The 17901-nt window shown below is 42.3% G+C and overlaps 1 protein-coding gene across 1 annotated transcript in view; it reads right to left on the reverse strand.

Moving 5' to 3' along the window:
- Window positions 1-17901, reverse strand: part of LOC124603021 (sorting nexin-17) — a 95962-nt gene that overhangs the window by 56977 nt on the left and 21084 nt on the right. The gene's annotated exons all lie outside the window — the stretch shown is intronic.

Here is a 17901-nt window from a genome sequence, read left to right on the forward strand (position 1 = left end):
GGAGACATCTGAAGTTTGTTTTTAGCGACGCGAGTGCATATTCCAACAGAGGCGTACATGTAGTTTCATTTTTACACAACTGCCTCTGCGTCATGGATGGAACAGCATTTGCAGGGGCGCAGATTTCGATATAGGATGCTCCTGGTTGGTTGGTTTTGGGGAAGGAGACCAAACAGCGAGGTCATCGGTCTCATCGGATTAGGGAAGGACGGGGAAGGAAGTCGGCCGTGCCCTTTGAAAGGAGCCATCCCGGCATTTGCCTGGAGCGATTTAGGGAAATCACGGAAAACCTAAATCAGGATGGCCGGATGCGGGATTGAACCGTCGTCCTCCCGAATGCGAGTAGGATGCTCCTGTGATGGCTGCCAATGTGCATGTGTTTTCGTGCCAATTTTTTCTATAAAGTCAACGCCGTGAACTAGTAGTCTCCAGCTGTGGACACTCACCTGAAGACGGCTGGACAGTTGCCAGCCAAAATGTTGTGGCAAGAAGTCAACATGATCTGGCTGCAATCCTGAAAACTCATAGAAAATATAAAGTGTCAAGACTGAGAGTGTGATGCCAGAAGCAGGATTTATACTGGATAGAGCAGAAATTACCAAAATGGACAGAAAGTCAAAGCAGCTCAGACTTTGAGGAAGTACCTCTGTTTGCACACACATAAATGATGTCACATTTTCTAAATTCCCTGACAAAAGCATACAACTGGTCATTTCCGAAATCTTTGTTATACACTGTCATTAAGACAAATCATCTCACTCCTGTTATTGCTTCTCAAGTAGTTACAGTCATACTCTTAGTGTTAACTACTGAATTAAACAGATAACCCAATCCATACTATTGCATTGATTATTAATACAATTCTTGCCTGGGTTGGTGCTGACTTTGTGTGGAGCTCGCATTAACGGTGTGTCAGTTGCTGCTATTGGAAAGGTGAGTATATAAGGCATTGTCTACACTTCAACAGTATGTAAAGAAACAGATAAGCTTAACTCACCATTGAAAATACCACCAATGGCATGGTGCCTGTTATTAAAGGATCATTGAAAAACATTGCTTTAAAAGAGGCTCTGGTAAGTGAGTGCTACACAGAAAATAACTTTGTCTGGAAAAGCTTACTATGGCACATCAGAGTGGTGGAGGACTATAAACAAAGTTAATTAATTTCCTGTCTGCATACACAACACAGAATGTCAAAATGAAGTTCATGTGTTATTCCTGACCAAGCACCACATAAGCACAGGAATCCAAATGTTAAACACAGAGAACTATAAATTAGCACCCCATTTCTGTAGAGAAAGTGTGGAGAAAGGAGGTTTTGTTTCATATGTTAAAATGTTATTACAGACAAATCTATTGAAATTAATAGTTCACACTTTGATCAAAAAGTGGAACCCTGTGCTTGTGAACTGATTCAACGGGAATATTCATTTATAATTATTGCAGTATACAGATTCCTACTAGGATATTTTTAAATATTTCTAGAAAAATTAGGCTCACTATTAAGCCATTTATCAGATGAAAAAAGGGAACAGAAAGTCTATGTAAATTTTAACAATAATTTTCTGGAAGATTCAGATAAAAGAAATGCTTTGGAAATTTTATTTAACGCTTACAACCATAATTCTTTTGCTGATTTTTCCTACCAGAATTGTACAGGAAAACAGTACAATAATGAATAACATATTTGCAGCTAAATACTTAATGAGTGAGTGGCCTCTCTGGAACTATTAGCCAAATAGTTCCGTGATTACTGAATAAGGAAGGAAGAAAGCGTAGTATTTAGTGTCCCTTTGGCAAAGAGGTCATTAAACATGGAGCACAAGCTCAGATTGAGTAACGGAAAGAAACTGGCCATTCCCTTTCAATGTAACAATCCTGACAATTGCCTTAAGTGATTTTATGGGAAAACTAAACCAGGATGACCAAATTGGGATCTGAACCTTCATCCTCCAGAACACGAGTCCAATGTGCTAACCACTGTGCTACCTCGCTTGGTGATTACTGAATGGACAACAGAAAGTCACAAGGAATTCTTACAGGAAAGTTTCAAAGCATCCCGCAGCAAACTGACTGAAGGGACGTGTATAATGTGACTGATGTTAATTCTAAATTTAATGTATTAACAGGTGTATTTCTTTCAATATCTCACAGCTGTCTTCCCAAGAAAACAATAAAGAATGTCACTATAATAATATAACTGTGTGTGGCTCAATAGTCGAATGCAGGTCTTCCACTTGGATGCAATTAAGCACCGCGAAAGCCTCAGTTTACAAAAGAAATTACATTGTCTCGTGTATGGCAAAGGTAATCATATGAAATGGTTAGGATAAACAATGAACTAACACTGATTTCATGTTGTTTGTTGTTGTGGGCTTCAGTCCAGAGACTGGTTTGGTGCAGCTCTCCATACTACTCTATCCTGTGCAAGCTTCTTCATCTCCCAGTACCTACTGTAACCTACATCCTTCTGAATCTGTTTAGTGTATTCATCTCTTGGTCTCCCTCTACTATTTTAACCTCCACACTGCCCTCCAATACTAAATTGGTGATCCCTTGATGCCTCAGAATATGTCCTACCAACTGATCCCTTCTTCTAGTCAAGTTGTGCCACAAATTTCTCTTCTTCCCAATTCTATTCAATACCTCCTGATTAGTTGTTGTATTTCATTGAAGAGCCAACTTTTATATTGTACTTGATTGTGGTTATGACGTGACATTGTTTCATGAAGACACCAGCCACTTCAAAACATCTACAGCATGGTTCCAATTAGGTGATGTAAAAGCCATCACCTACGCAGACAGAAACCAGAATAGAAGCAACACATCATTCCAAAGGTCCTTATAGTCAGGAGCCAATGGATTCCAAGCCAGCAGTAAGTCAGCTGTACATGATACATCTATCAGTGTTTTTTGGAGGCTCTAGTCAGAACCCAAAAAATGGCTGAAAGGATTCAACCAAGTCACCAAATACAATGGGTGGGATGATGTGATGTCTTTGCTAAATAATACTTTTAGTTCACTGGCGCAATCCAGCAATTTTTGTGTGTGTGTGTGTGTGTGTGTGTGTGTGTGTGTGTGTGTGTGAAGCTTATGGGAACTCAACGGCAAGGTTATCGGCACCATGACCCTCATTAAAACAAATGAATGTGCATAAAGTCTCTAAGAGAAAGGTGGCTGACTAACAGGAAACATGGGTGAGCCAGTCACCCTGTTAACACATTAAGAACATCTCCCTAATATTTTAGGAAACAAGTTGGATGTATCACAATACCCTAAAGCTCTCAATACATCCATGTAAATATTACATAAAATAGAGAGCAGGTCTGTTGGAAAATCTTCTGCTGCCTTCTCATCAAAAAATAAACACAGTCCAATAAAATGTGGCACACAGTCATGTACACCACAAGCACCAAACATTGGAGAGTTCTCCCACAGGAGCAAGAAGCCATGCATCATGGGGCTGTGACCGATGCAAAGATGAGTAGGGAGAACCCCATCATGTCGGCATGGCTGGAAGGAGGTACACCACTGCTATGTTGCAGGCTTTACTGGACAGAGCTTTTTGTCTGTCACTTCCAGCCACTCATCTCCCCACTGACATCCAACACTGTACCACAACAGCGATGTGAAAAATGCAGGGCGATGCAACATTCAACCAACTGAGGATCAAGACAAGCCTCCTTGGTTGCTACTCCACCCTTTTGTTCCCTGCAAGACCCATGCATCCTGGCACCCAGAAAGAGGACACATCCTTCTGCAGCCATTGTTGACAGAGAAGGTGTCCTGGACTAGTTTATCAACTGAATACAAGCATTGCAGGGACTGAGGAGCACTCAGGGTGTCAAAGCAGATGAGGAATTTACCAGGCACAGAACATCTCATCTCCTCCAGTGCCCTCCAGATTGCAGATAGTTCAGCTTCAGATACAGTGAACTTGGTGGAAAGTGAATCTTGAGGACATGATTCTGAAAAAAAAAGAGGTGCAACCAATGGAGTCTCCCTTGTTTGGACCTATCCGTAAAAACAGCAGCATAGACGTCGTGCCCTTTTAAAATGTTGGAAAATATTGCACTAAAAACAGAAGCAGGAGGGCATTCTCTCTAGTACTGCGCTATCTAAAATTACTCTGGGCCTCTGCTGTAACCCGGGTGGCTGCCACTTAAAAGCCTAAATTTGAAACTGTACATGCTTCACCCCAAGACACTCCAGCACATATTTCACATGGATCCCAAATGGCTTCATTTCCCATGGAGAATTCATTAAGACACGTTCCATAGTTGGACGAGCAATGGTATGGTATGCTGGGGAAATGGGAGTAGTGAGGAGCTGACTTGCCTGATGCACCATGAGAAGCTGCCACCAGAAGGTAAGTGATGGTGCACCAGCCTCAGCACAGAGAATGGATATGGAGCTGGTCCTGTTAATGCCTATGGTCAGCCTAATCCCCTCATGGTGTACAGCGTCCATGATTTTCAGGCATGAAGGCCTCACTCACTAATACAAAGTGCACTCACAGTCCAGTCACGATCGAATGAAAGCCCTATAAAACTGGAGCAGATGCACCCTGGTCACTCCCCAAGACATGTGGCTAAGACACTTCAAAATGTTTAGTTCCTTCTGGGCCCTTGCTTTCATGTCCTTCAGGTGCGGTAACCACAACAGGTTGGAATCAAAAATGAGGCTCAAAAACCATATACATTCTTTAAAAGCAAGAATGGTGTTCCATATATGCAATGCAGGTTAATTAAAATTATGACAAAAATGATTAAAATGAAAACACATCCACTTCTCCAAAGAAAACATAAAACCAGTCTTTGTGGCCCATTCCTACAGCCCCTTCAACATAAGTTGCAACTGATTAGTTCCTGTTGCCATGTTGGAGCAGGAAAAGAAAACTGCAAAATCATCCACAAATAAGGAGCACTTTATGGGACTCATTATCGTAGATGAGGTTCTGTTTATGGCTATGGCAAAGAGGGTAACATTTAAAACACTGCCCTGAGGAACTTCATTCTCCTGTACAAAACAATCCGACAGCAAGTCACCAATGTGGGACCTAAAAACCGCTCAGACAAGAAAGACCACATGAAACTAGGGAGGGGGCCACGAAAGCCCCATTGATGCAGTTGCTTGAGAGCACTTTGTCTTTAAGTAGTGTTGTAGGGCTTGCCGATGTCAAAGAATACAACAAGACAATGGTGTTCATGTACGAAAGCCTGTTGCGTAACCACCTCTAGCAGGGTCATATTGTTGACACTGGACCAAAATCTCTGGAATCCACACTGAGAGTGACTAAGGAGTTGCCTGGTCTTTAACAACCCGACCAGACAATAGTTAACCAATTGCTCTAGGGTCCTTTTTTTTTTTACACAGCTTGTTAAGGAGACACTCTGGCACCTACTAAGCATGTGCAGTCCTTTCCTGGTTTCAGGAGAGCTATAAATACTGCCTCTCTCCAAGACTTGTGAAGTTGGCTTCTCTGCCATATCAAATTAAAACATTTGAGTAGGATTTCCTTTGATGATTCTGGCAAATGTTGAAGCAAGCGCTACTGGATTTGGTCATGACCGGGTGCAGTACCAAGAGTCCCACACAATGCCAATTCCAGCTCCCACATAGAGGAAAGTTGTAAGACAGAACTGTGGGATCTTAAGTCCATTTTGCCCCTCTCTGCAGTCACATGGTAGTGGCAAAGGCCAGACTGTGGCTAGCACTGGCAGTAGTCGCACCAAAATGCTCTGGCATCATCTGAGCAATGTCTCTGGACATTGTTTAGATACATCCCTGTCTCAGCACTGCTGCAATTGGTAAACATCTGCGTTTATCGGAATCCTCCTGATGGCTTTCCATACTTTTGTAGAACAAGTGGAATGGTTGTGGAGTCTAGGAACGCTTGCCACGACCTTTTCTTGCTCCCCTTAACTATGCATCAAGCCTTGGCTCTTACAACTTGAAAGACTGTGAGGTTGTCTGCTGTTGGGCAGCATTTAAACTGTCAAAGAGGTGCATGCCTGTCCCAGACTGCTGAGTGGCACTCAACAGTCCACCAAGGTACACGTTGCCTATAATGATCTGAAGACTTTGGGATGGCGCAATGGATCACTCGTGTGATGTGGTGCACCCATTTTGGACACTGTTGGACACTGGCGTTCAGACACAGCCAACTGGCTGAACTGCACCAGTTAGTCCTGCTGACCATCCATTTTGGTGGCTTAAGTTCAAGCAATCCTCCATTCAGTTGGTGGCTCCACAGTGGGAAGTGGTCACTGGAATGAAGGTCATGAGTTGCTTCCCACTGTGCTGACTCTGCAAGAGGCAGAGAGCAGAAAAAGACGTTGATGGCTGAGGACAACCCAGTAGGAATCGAGAAATGAGGGGACGACGTACAGTTCCTGAGACATCATGAGATTCTCCAATACTCAACCCCTGTGGCAAGTATAATTCGAACCCCATGATACATTATGGGCACTGAAATCACCCAGTAGGTGAAACGGGTGGGAGAGGTGTGCAATAAGACCTGTGGGAGCCTCAGAGTCTATCACATCCTGTGGAGGTAAAGACAGGGAACTGATAGTTATCTTATGACCTACATGAACTGCAATGCCTAATGCTTATAGATCAATCAACAGCAAGAGAGCAGAGGACTCGTGTGTGTTACTGACAAACACAGCAACCACTCCCTTGGGTCTCTCCCCAGTCAGACCATCCTTTTGGCAGAGTAAAATTTGCAATCCATCAGCTCTGAAGCAGAAGCAATAGAACCATCACATTTAATGACATAACATGGTCCACCTGTTTTTGCCTGCTGTGGAAGCCTCCCATCTTCTTTTTTGGTCTGGGAGGGTTTTGTAGGAGCTACTGCAGCAGTGGAGGTAGTGCCAGATTTTTTACCAGGCTCTTCCTTTGGAAGCACTGGGAGCTCCACAATGATGGCAACTGTGACTTTCTCTGATGTTCTTGAGAGGGCTATCGGCCCTCAAACAACTGCTGCTTGATTAGTGCACTGACACACGCAGGTACTAGTGCTAATGCTAGCAACCTCCATTTGTGAAGAAGTGAAGAAGTGCTAGTTGTCGAAATAGGCTTTTTATGGGCTGAAGCAAAAGATGTAGTGAATGTGGGAGGCTGCATGACCTCATAGAGTTCCTTGGCCTCACACTATGGGATGCATTTCGATGTTTTAATTTTCTCTATTTTTTTTTTTTTTTTTTCCCCCCGGAAGACAATGCAGTCCCTACTCCAGACAAGGTGATCCCTAGAGCAATTTACACACTTTGGACCAGAGAAGCAACTAACTCCGCCATGGGCAGCCTTGCCACATTTGCCACAATTGGCTTCACCGCTACATTCTAAAGTGGTATGCCCAAACTGCTGGCATTTAATAATGCACATTGGGTTGGAGACACAGGGCTGTATGCTTAGACGAAACAACTTGCCCTGATATGTTCTGGGAGATTTGCGCTATTCAAGGTAAGGATGAAGGAGTCAGGTTTTATGAGATACCCATCCACATTTTTCAATATATTTTGCACACCAAAGATCCCTTCTTGAGCCCACTCATCTTTCAACTCCTCCTTGGGAGTGACGGCCAGATCTCTACATGACACAACATCTTTGCTATAGTTCAAGTCGATGTGGAACTCCATTTCTATAGGTTATTTGCCAAGGCATTTAGCTTTCCAGAGGTTTGTTGCTTGTTGGAATCTAACAGTTTCAACAAACAATGTTCCAGTACATAATCGCTTGGCTGATTTCAGTGTACTTGCAATGCCCTGTAAACCTTTTCGAATATAAAAAGGTGATACCTTCTCAAAGCTGCCCTCCTTAGGTTTCACAAGCAAAAACACCTTCTGACCAACAGCATGTATTCTGTAGCTACTGAGTGAAGAACTCTGTGTAAGTTGTGGGTCTGGAGGTCTGGCTACACAAGCCCTCTTAGTAGATTGAGTCTTGGTGCCTAGAAGCAGCCCACCTATTCTGCAAGGAGAAAGAAGAGGAACTTTCAAGGGTTCCATTTCAGTTCCATGAGGAGCTAGGGAAATATACTATGTGATCAAAAGTATCCGGATAACTGGCTGAAAATGACTTAGAAGTCCATGGCGCCCTCCATCGGTAATGCTGGAATTCAATACGGTGTTGGCCCATCCTTAGCCTTGATGACAGCTTCCGCTCCTGCAGGCATACGTTCAATCAGGTACTGGAAGGATTCTTGGGGAATGGCAGCCCATTCTTCATGGACTGATGAAATGAGGAGAGGTATCAATGTCAGTGAGGCCTGGCACAAAGTCGGCGTTCCAAAACATCCCAAAGGTGTTCTGTAGTATTCAGGTCAGGACTCTGTGCAGGCCAGTCCATTACAGGGATGTTATTCTCGTGTAGCCACTCCACCACAGGCTGTGCATTATGAACAGGTGCTCAATTGTGTTGAAAGATGCAATCACCATCCCCAAATTGCTCTTCAACAGTGGGAAGCAAGTAGGTGCTTAAAACATCAATGTAGGCCTGTGCTGTGATAATGCCATGTAAAACAACAAAGGGTGCAAGCTCCCCCATGAAAAACATGAACACACCCTAACACCACCGCTTCCAATTTTTACTGTTGGCACAACACATGCTGACAGATGACATTCACTGTGCATTTACCATACCCACACCCTGCCATTGTATCAGCACATTGTGTACCATGACTTGTCCCTCCACACAACGTTTTTCCACTGATCTATCATCCAATGTTTACACTCCTTACAACAAGCGAGGCGTCATTTGGCATTTACCGGCATGATGTGTGGCTTATGAGCAACCGATCGACCATGAAATCCAAGTTTTCTGATCTCCCAACATCTGCTATAGTACTTGCAGTGGATCCTGATGCAGTCTGGAATTGCAGTGTGATGGTCTGGATAGATGTCTGCCTATTACACATTACAACCTCCTCCAGTTGCCTGCGGTCTCTGTCAGTCAACAGACGAGGTCGGTGTGTACCCTTTTGTGCTGTATGTGTCTCTTCATGTTTCCACTTCACTATCACATCAGAAACAGTGGACCTAGAGACATTTAGCAATGAGGAAATCTCACGTACAGATGTATGACACAAGTGATACTCAATCATCAGACCACGTTTGAAGTCAGTGAGTTCCACAGAGCACCCCATTCTGCTGTCTCAAGATGTCTAATGGCTACTGAGGTCGCTGATATGGAGTACCTGGCAGTACGTGGCAGCACAATGCGCCTAATACAAAAAAACCTATGATTTTTGGGAGTGTCCGGATACTTTTGATCACATAGTGTAAAAGTCCATCTAGATACAGCCCCACGTACCTAGGTAGGCCTTACACAAGTGAGGTGTGGTAGGTTCCCCACAAGTTGCCCACTAACGACTGTTCCACATCAACAACCATGCATCTCATTGATGTGCAGCATACCTTAAGATTGAGGTTTTTTTGTTTCTTTCAGGTTTTTATCATCTACATGATCTGAATGGTGAAGCCAAGATCTGTGTTTCCCATGACACACAATGTTCCACCACTGCACCACATGGTGGTTGCTGAACCATGCTCCGAGCATTTATGGTGTCATGGGACTGACAGTGTTTACCAGTTCCCAGCTCAGGAACCCTCGGATTCACCAACCCCTTACCCATCAAACAAATACTGAGCTCCTGAGGGCAACAGAGCAATGTTTAGAGAACAACGAAGAGAAGGTCATTTACTGGGACAAAGTGCAGGCCGAACTGACGACAACATTTGATGACAATCAACAGCTAGGTCTCTAAGCAGAAGACCAATTGGAAAACAAGGCCTGTCATCATGGTGAAAAGACAGTCTTACATACAGAAAGTTTTGGCCTTTTACAACTGTGTGAATCCAAATATGAAAGGACAAAATCTCATATGTAACGAAAGGAATCGCAGAAGACATGTACCAAACTATTATGGTAAAGGATGCCATAAAAGCGGAAGAATTCATGAAGTGGTTCCAGCACTTTGAGAAAATGCAACAGAAAAAGAAGCAGATGAAACAGGCATGATGAACTCCTGAATGTGGTCCTTCATGGCAGTTGTGGAAGACCACGTTCACCTCACCTCTCTCATACGCCAGGTCATAAGAGAAGAGAGACAGAATTTTATGGCAGCCAGAACTGTTGAACCTGTTACACAAGAAACTGCGACAATGAATGTTGAGCCCTTATATCAGGAGATGACAGAGTATATTAAAGAAGAGGTGTAGTGACCTTTGCCACCTATCTCCACCAACAGTAGAATGCGCTATGAAGAACGGACTTTGCCGACTCAAAAATATGGCACCATTGTCAAACAACAATCCAGCATCCAACCAATTAATGTTCAATCATCATCTCCACCAAATATAACAACTCTCAGAAGAAAAGACATTTGGAGGATGGACGACATCACATTGGTCTCTTTCTACTGTGGATATATTGTATGCTACTACAGAGAAAGGACGAGTGTTCAATAACTATTGCCCTGCAAGACATTAACCATCACTACAGTCCTATTCATGCCAGTAAGCTGCAGATGATTATAATCAACCTGAGGGATGAAGTTAATCCTTTGCCCTGGACAAGAGCAATCCCCATCTTCCATAGAGCATGCCTTAGCAATTCCCCATCACTGTCTAGAGGTACCAGCTGCTTGCCTACCTGCTGAATTCAGTGAAACTAAGAGATGCAACAATGTATCAACTTGAGACTGCCACAGATGAAAATCCTCCATGAACAACAGTTACCAACATGACAGGAAATCTCACTGGTGCCAACATCAACCACCAACTTGTCTGGGCCCTGGTCAACTCAGGGTCTTCTTTTTCCATAATGTTGAATGTTTATCATCGCCAGCTAACTGTTTCAGGATGAAAAAGTGGTTGTGCTGAAGGTCACAAATGGACAAACATCCAGCTGAAAGGAACTTGTATTGTGAGTATAATAAATTAGTTGTTTAAACAGAATGTAGTAGTTGTGTTATTTTTGGATGGGATTTCTTGCAACAATCAAAAACAATCATGGACTGTGGAAGATCAGAGCTCCAGACTGATGAAGCTGTTCCAACAATGATGCATAATAAAGATTGCTCTGAGTGGTTGTTTGCCACTGAAGACTTTGTTATCCCACCATCATCAACGAAAAGAATTTTAATCATCAATCAAAATGCTCAGATAAACTATGAAGTTTTTGTCAATTGTATAAAGCTACTCAGCCTCACAAAAGAAATTTACATGCCAACATAAGCATTGTAGGCAGTCAAGGAGAACTTTAGATCACTAAGTGTCATGAGCAGCCACCATTCATCCCTAAAAGTGTATGCACAGGGACAGATTAACCAGTCCAAGAAGGGCAGCTTAGTGTTATCGATGAAGAACTGTGCTCTGCTATCACTACAGACACTGCAGGGGAGGAAGCTATGATACTGCCAATAGGATCTGGTCTGTCCAAGCAGCAATGTTATCGAATGATAGCCATTATGAGTCAGTTTTTGGATGCTTTCAAATCCAGAGCGCAGAAAATGCAGACCGAGTGGCCCGTAAAACAACGTAACAATACTCGGGATCATAAACCTATTAGTCAGTGCTCATATAGAATGTCAACAGCTGCACAATGGATAATCTGAGAGGAAGTGGATAAGATGATCCAAGATAACATCACTGAATCTTCAGTGTGTCCTTGGTCTTATGAAAAAGAAGGATGGCACAAGGTGTTTCTGTATTGAATATGACAACTGAAAAAACCACAGCGAAATCTGTCTACAATCCATTGCCACATATTGCTGACCTCTTAGACTGCTTGAAAAGAGCAAAATATATCTCAACTATGGACACACAAACAGGCTACCGACAAAATGAGGTCAACAAGGATGAGTGGGAAAGAAGTGCCTTCATACCTCCTGATGGCCTCTATGAATTTCTAGTTACGCCATTTGCACTGTGTAACTCTTTACCCACCTTTGAACTTACGCTGGACTACCTGCTTCAACATCTTAAATTGTTGATGTGTGTTTGCTACCTGAGTAACACAGTCATTTTGTCTGAAGACAACTGAAGAATATCTAAGCCACCTGACAACCATGTTGAAGTTGTTTATCTGCAGACCTCTGCCTGAATCTGTAAAAGTGCCCCTCTGCCACCCAAGAAATAAAAACTTTGAAGTATTTAGTGAATGGCAATGGAGTGCAGAGATAATACGAGCACCACCAATTTTACGATTCCTTGGCCATTCATGATGTGAGAAGTTTTCTCAAAATGAGCATGTACTACCGCTGATTCATGTTGTGGCCTTCAGTCCAAAGACTGGTTTGATGCATCTCTCCACACTACTCCATCCCATGCGAGCCTCTTCATCTCCGAATAATTACTGCAACCTACATCTTTCTGAATCTGCTTACTGTGTTAATCTCCCGGCCTCCCTCTACGATCCCCCCCCCCCCTCGCCCCCCTCAATTAACACTTCCCTCCAATACTAAACTGGTGACCCTTTGATGTCTCAGAACCTATCCTATCACCCAATCCCTTCTTTTGGTCAAGTTGTGCCACAAACTTCTTGTTTCCCCAATTCTATTCAGTACCGCCTCCTTCATTATGTGATCTACCCATCTAATCTTGAGCATTCTTCTGTAGCACCACATTTCACAAGCTTCTCTTCTATTATAGTCTAAACTGTTCATAATTCATGTTTCCATTGCCTACAGGGCTACATCCCACACAAAAAATTTCAGGAAAGACTTCCTGACACTTAAATCTGCACTTGATGTTAACAAATTTCTCTTCTTCAGACACGCCTTTCTTGCCATTGACAGTCTACATTTCGTATCCTCTCTACTTCAGCCATCATCATCAGTTATTTTGCTGCCCAAATAGCAAAACTCATCTACTACTTTACGTGTCTTGTTTATTAATTGAGTTCCCTCAGCATCACCTGATTTAATTCAGCTACATTACATTATCCTTGTTTTGTTTTTGTTGTGTTCATGTTATATCCTCCTTTCAAGATGCTGAACATTCCATTCTACTGCTCTTCCATGTTCTTTGCTGTCTCCGAGAAAATTACAGTGCCATCATCAAACCTCAAAGTTTTTATTTCTTCGTCCTGGACTTTAATTCCTACTCTGCATTTATCTTTTGTTTCCTTTACTGCTTGTTCAATATACAGATTGAGTAACATCAGGGATAGGCTACAACCCTGCCTCACTCCCTTTTCAACCACTGCTTCCCTTTTGTGCCCCTCAACCCTTATAGCTGCCATCTGGTTTCTGCATAAGATGTAAATGGCCCTTTTCTCCTTGTATTTTACCCCTGCCACCCTCAGAATTTCAAAGAGAGTCTTCCATTCAACACAGTCAAAAGTTTTGTCTAAGTCTACAAATACTATAAATATAAGGTTTGCCTTTCCTCAACCTATCTTCTAAGAAAAGTCGTAGTGTTTTTCCATTCTTCTGTAAAGAATTCATGTTAGTACCCTTGACTTATTAAACGGATAGTTCAGTAATATTCACACCAGTCAGCACCTGCTTTCTTTGGTACTGGAATTATTATATTCTTCTTGAAGTCTGAGGGTATTTTGCCTGTCTCATACATCTTGCTCCCAAAGTGGAAGAGGTTTGTCAGGACTGGCTCTCCCAAGGCTATCAGTAGTTTTAGCGGAATGTCATCTACTCCTGGGGTCTAGTTCAACTTAAGTCTTTCAGCACTCTGTCAAATTCTTCATGCAGTATCACATCTCCCACCTCATTTTCATCTACATTCCCTTCCATTTCTATACCACTGCCCCCAAGTCTATCTCCCTTGTACCCTCTGTATACACCTTCCACATTTCAGCTTTCCTTTCTTTGCTTAGGACTGGCTTCCCATCTAAGTTCTCAGTATTCATACTGCATCTTTCCTCCAAAAGTCTCTTTAATTTTCCTGTAGGTGGTATCTATCTTTCTCCTAGTGATATATGCTTCTAAGTCCTTACATTTGTCCTCTAGCCATTCCTGCTTAGCCACTTTGCACCTCCTGTCAATCTCATTTTTTAGACTTTGTATTCCCTTTCATCTGCTTCTTTTATTGCATTTTTATATTTTCTCCTTTCATCAATTAAATTCAGAAACTCTTGTGTCACCCAAGGGTTTCTACAAGCCCTCATCTTTTTGGCAATTTGATTCTCTGTTGCCATCACTATTTCATACCTCGGAGCTACCCATTCATTTTCTACTGTATTCTTTACCCCCATTCTTGCAAATAATTCCCCCTCAAACTCTCAACAACCTCTGATTCTTTCAGTTTCCCTGGGTCCCATCTTCTTAATTTCCCACCTTTTTGTAATCTCTTCAGTTTTAATCTACAGTTCATTGCGAATAAACTGTAGTCAGAGTCCATATCTGCCCCTGGAAATTTCTTATGATTTAAAATCTGGTTCTGAAATCTCTCTCTTAAGATTATACAATCAATCCGAAACCTGCCGGTGTCTCCAGGTCTCTTCCACATACAAATTCTCCTTTCATGATTTTTAAATCAAATTTTAGGGATGATTACATTATGCTCTGTGCAAAATTCTACCAGGCAGTTTCTTCTTTTGTTTCTTTCCCCTGTCCATGTTCTCCCACTATTTTTCCTTTTCTTCCTTTTCCTACTATTGAATTCCAGTCTCCATGACTACTAGATTTTTGTCTGCCTTAACTATCCAAATACTTTATAATAGAAGGAAACATTCCACGTGGGAAAAATTATATATAAAAACAAAGATGAGGTGACTTACCGAACGAAAGCGCTGGCAGGTCGATAGACACACAAACATACACACAAAATTCAAGCTTTCGCAACAAACTGTTGCCTCATCAGGAAAGAGGGAAGGAGAGGGGAAGACGAAAGGAAGTGGGTTTTAAGGGAGAGGGTAAGGAGTCATTCCAATCCCGGGAGCGGAAAGACTTACCTTAGGGGTCTGCTTGTGTCTGTATGTGTGGATGGATATGTGCGTGTGTGCGAGTGTATACCTGTCCTTTTTTCCCCCTAAGGTAAGTCTTTCCGCTCCCGGGATTGGAATGACTCCTTACCCTCTCCCTTAAAACCCACTTCCTTTCGTCTTCCCCCCTCCTTCCCTCTTTCCTGATGAGGCAACAGTTTGTTGCGAAAGCTTGAATTTTGTGTGTATGTTTGTGTTTGTTTGTGTGTCTATCGACCTGCCAGCGCTTTCGTTCGGTAAGTCACCTCATCTTTGTTTTTATATATAATATCCAAATACTTTCTTTTATCTGATCATACATGTCCTCAATCTAGCTAGTCAGCATATAAACTTGTACTATTGTGGTGGGTGTGGGCTTTCTGTCTAAAATAGACAATAATGTGGTCACTGTGCTGTTCGTAGTAGCTTACTCACATTCTTCTTTCCTTATTCATTATTAAACCAACTCCTGTATTACCCCTACATGATTTTGAATAACACTGCATTCACATGACCAGAAGTCCTGTTCCTCCTGCCACTGAACTTTACTAGTTCCCACTACATCCAACTTTACCCTATCAATTTCCCTGTTTAAATTTTCTAACCTACCTGCCCAACTAATGGATCTGACATTCCACACTCTGGTACACACAGCGTCAGTTTCCTTTCTCCTGATAATGAAATCTTCCAGCGTAGTCCCCACCCGGAGATCCAAATAGGGGACTATTTTACCTCCGAAATATTTTATCCAAATGGATAACATCATGCCCTCAGGAAAAATTACAGCTGTACTTTCCCCTTGCTTTCAGCCGTTTGCAGTACCAGCACAGCAAGGCTGTTTTGGTTGATGTTTAAAGGCCAGATCAATCAATCATCCAGACTGTTGCCCCTGCAACTACTGAAAAGGCCACATTAAATGTCTTTGCTTCTGAACAGAGTGAAGAATCATCACTGCTGAAATCCATCACTGCTGAAAACCAAAGAAGCCCTGAAGGAGGAGGAAGTGACTACAGGAGAATTCCAATTAATAAATAGAATATTGTGTTATAGGAACTATAATGCAGTGGGGTGGACATGATTGCTTGTCACTGCAGCTCATTTACAACCAGCTGTTCTGAAGTATTCCCATGATGCTCCAACATCTGATCATCTAGCAACTATGAAGACTCTAGGCAGAATCAGATGCAGTTATCACTGGCCACATCTCCACCAACTGTTAGACACTACGTGAGCCACTGTAAGGAATGACAAGAACAGAAGCATGTGCTACAGTTACTTCCTGGGTTTCTGGTACCAAACCCACCTGCAACAGTGCCATTCTACTCAACTGGCATTCATCTCACGGGGAAGTTCCCAGAGTCAATAAACAAATATCGATGGACAAAAATCTGCACTGAATACCTCATCTGTTATGCAAACACCAAAGCCAAACCTCCAGAAATTGCAAGGTTCCCTGCAGAAGACATATTTTTGAAGCACAGAGTAACCTATGTGATGATCTGACCATGGAAAAGTTTTCAGTTGAGAGTAACATCAAAGATAATTTCACATTATTCCATCACCCGCAGGGTGACAGTTACCTACCATCCACAGACCTCACACAACATTACAGTAAAATATTGGCAGGTACGCTCTCAAAGTATGCTGATGTCGACGTAAGAGACTGGGTTACAATACTGCCTATCAAAACATTTGCATCCTGTTTCGACCAGACCATACTCAGGATGATTATATGAAACACCTCATCACCAGGACCAAAGAAGAAAGGTCTCTGGCTCACAAATGGACCCTCAGCACCAAGGAAAAAGACTAAGAGCACTACATCACCAAGTACTGGTCGGTGAGATACAGACTGGTATACTTGGTACAGGCTTTTACGCCTGTGTGGAAAGTAGAACTATTGGACAAGAAACTTAAGCACTACTTTGGGCTGTATCATGTCCTTCCTTGTTGGTAGACATCAGATATGAAGCTGAGGATTATGACTCATCATCAAAAAGACAAAACCGCACAGACATCGTCCATGTCCTCCTTATGAAGCCCTACTGCAATCCAGAGGCACAATGGACAATGGGAGGTTCAAGGAGACTGAAGACCCACTTGGCGAAGCTTATCACAGTGAAGAGGACTGGCTAAGAAAATTGGCGTGGACAGTTGAAGGGATAAAACAGTAGAATGTATGGAAGCACCAATGTCAGTGCCACTTACACACACTCTTATCACAGAATGTTCTGGCACAAAAAATTGAGAATGTAATTAATTTAATCAAAAGCAAGAACTTTCATAAGGATGATAAAATTTCAAGTAAAGTACTGAAATCCTATTCTTCACACACAAGCAGTGTATTCAATCACACACACAGTACGTCACTATCACATGGTATTCGAGGTGTGTTCAAAATGCATTGGGAGTTTACATTTTTTTGGAATTTTATTTATTCATTTACATTAATGCTACCTTTTCAAAGTAGTCTCCATTATGCCAGCACTTCTTCCAATCCCCAAAATGTTTCTGGAACTTTATGTTTGGAATAGCACGTGACTCTTTCAGTAATGGACTTTAATCACATATATGCTTGGCCCGTCAAGGTTCTCTTTATTTTTGGAAACAGAAATATCAAGGCTGGGGCACGATTAGTGTCGGTTTTCACCAAAAATTCATGAATAAGCAATGAATTGTAAACAGGTGCCTTTGGCACAAATGCGCTGTCACACATTTCGTAACCAAAATTTCCGAAAAAATTTATGGCATGAACCAAATGATATGCAAACATCATTAGCAACTTCAGTGTTAGTGATCTGGTGAGCGTTCATAATCATTTCTTTCACTTTTTCCACATTTTATTCGGTTGTTGATGTGTTGGGGAGTGCAGAACGCTCATCATCTTCGTCTTCTCAGCCATCTAGAAAACACTTAAACCACTCGTAAACCCTTGTTTTACTCATAGAAGACTCATCAAAAGTAATATTC

Source organism: Schistocerca americana, chromosome 1 (genome assembly GCF_021461395.2).
Source record: "Schistocerca americana isolate TAMUIC-IGC-003095 chromosome 1, iqSchAmer2.1, whole genome shotgun sequence".
NCBI lineage: Eukaryota > Metazoa > Arthropoda > Insecta > Orthoptera > Acrididae > Schistocerca > Schistocerca americana.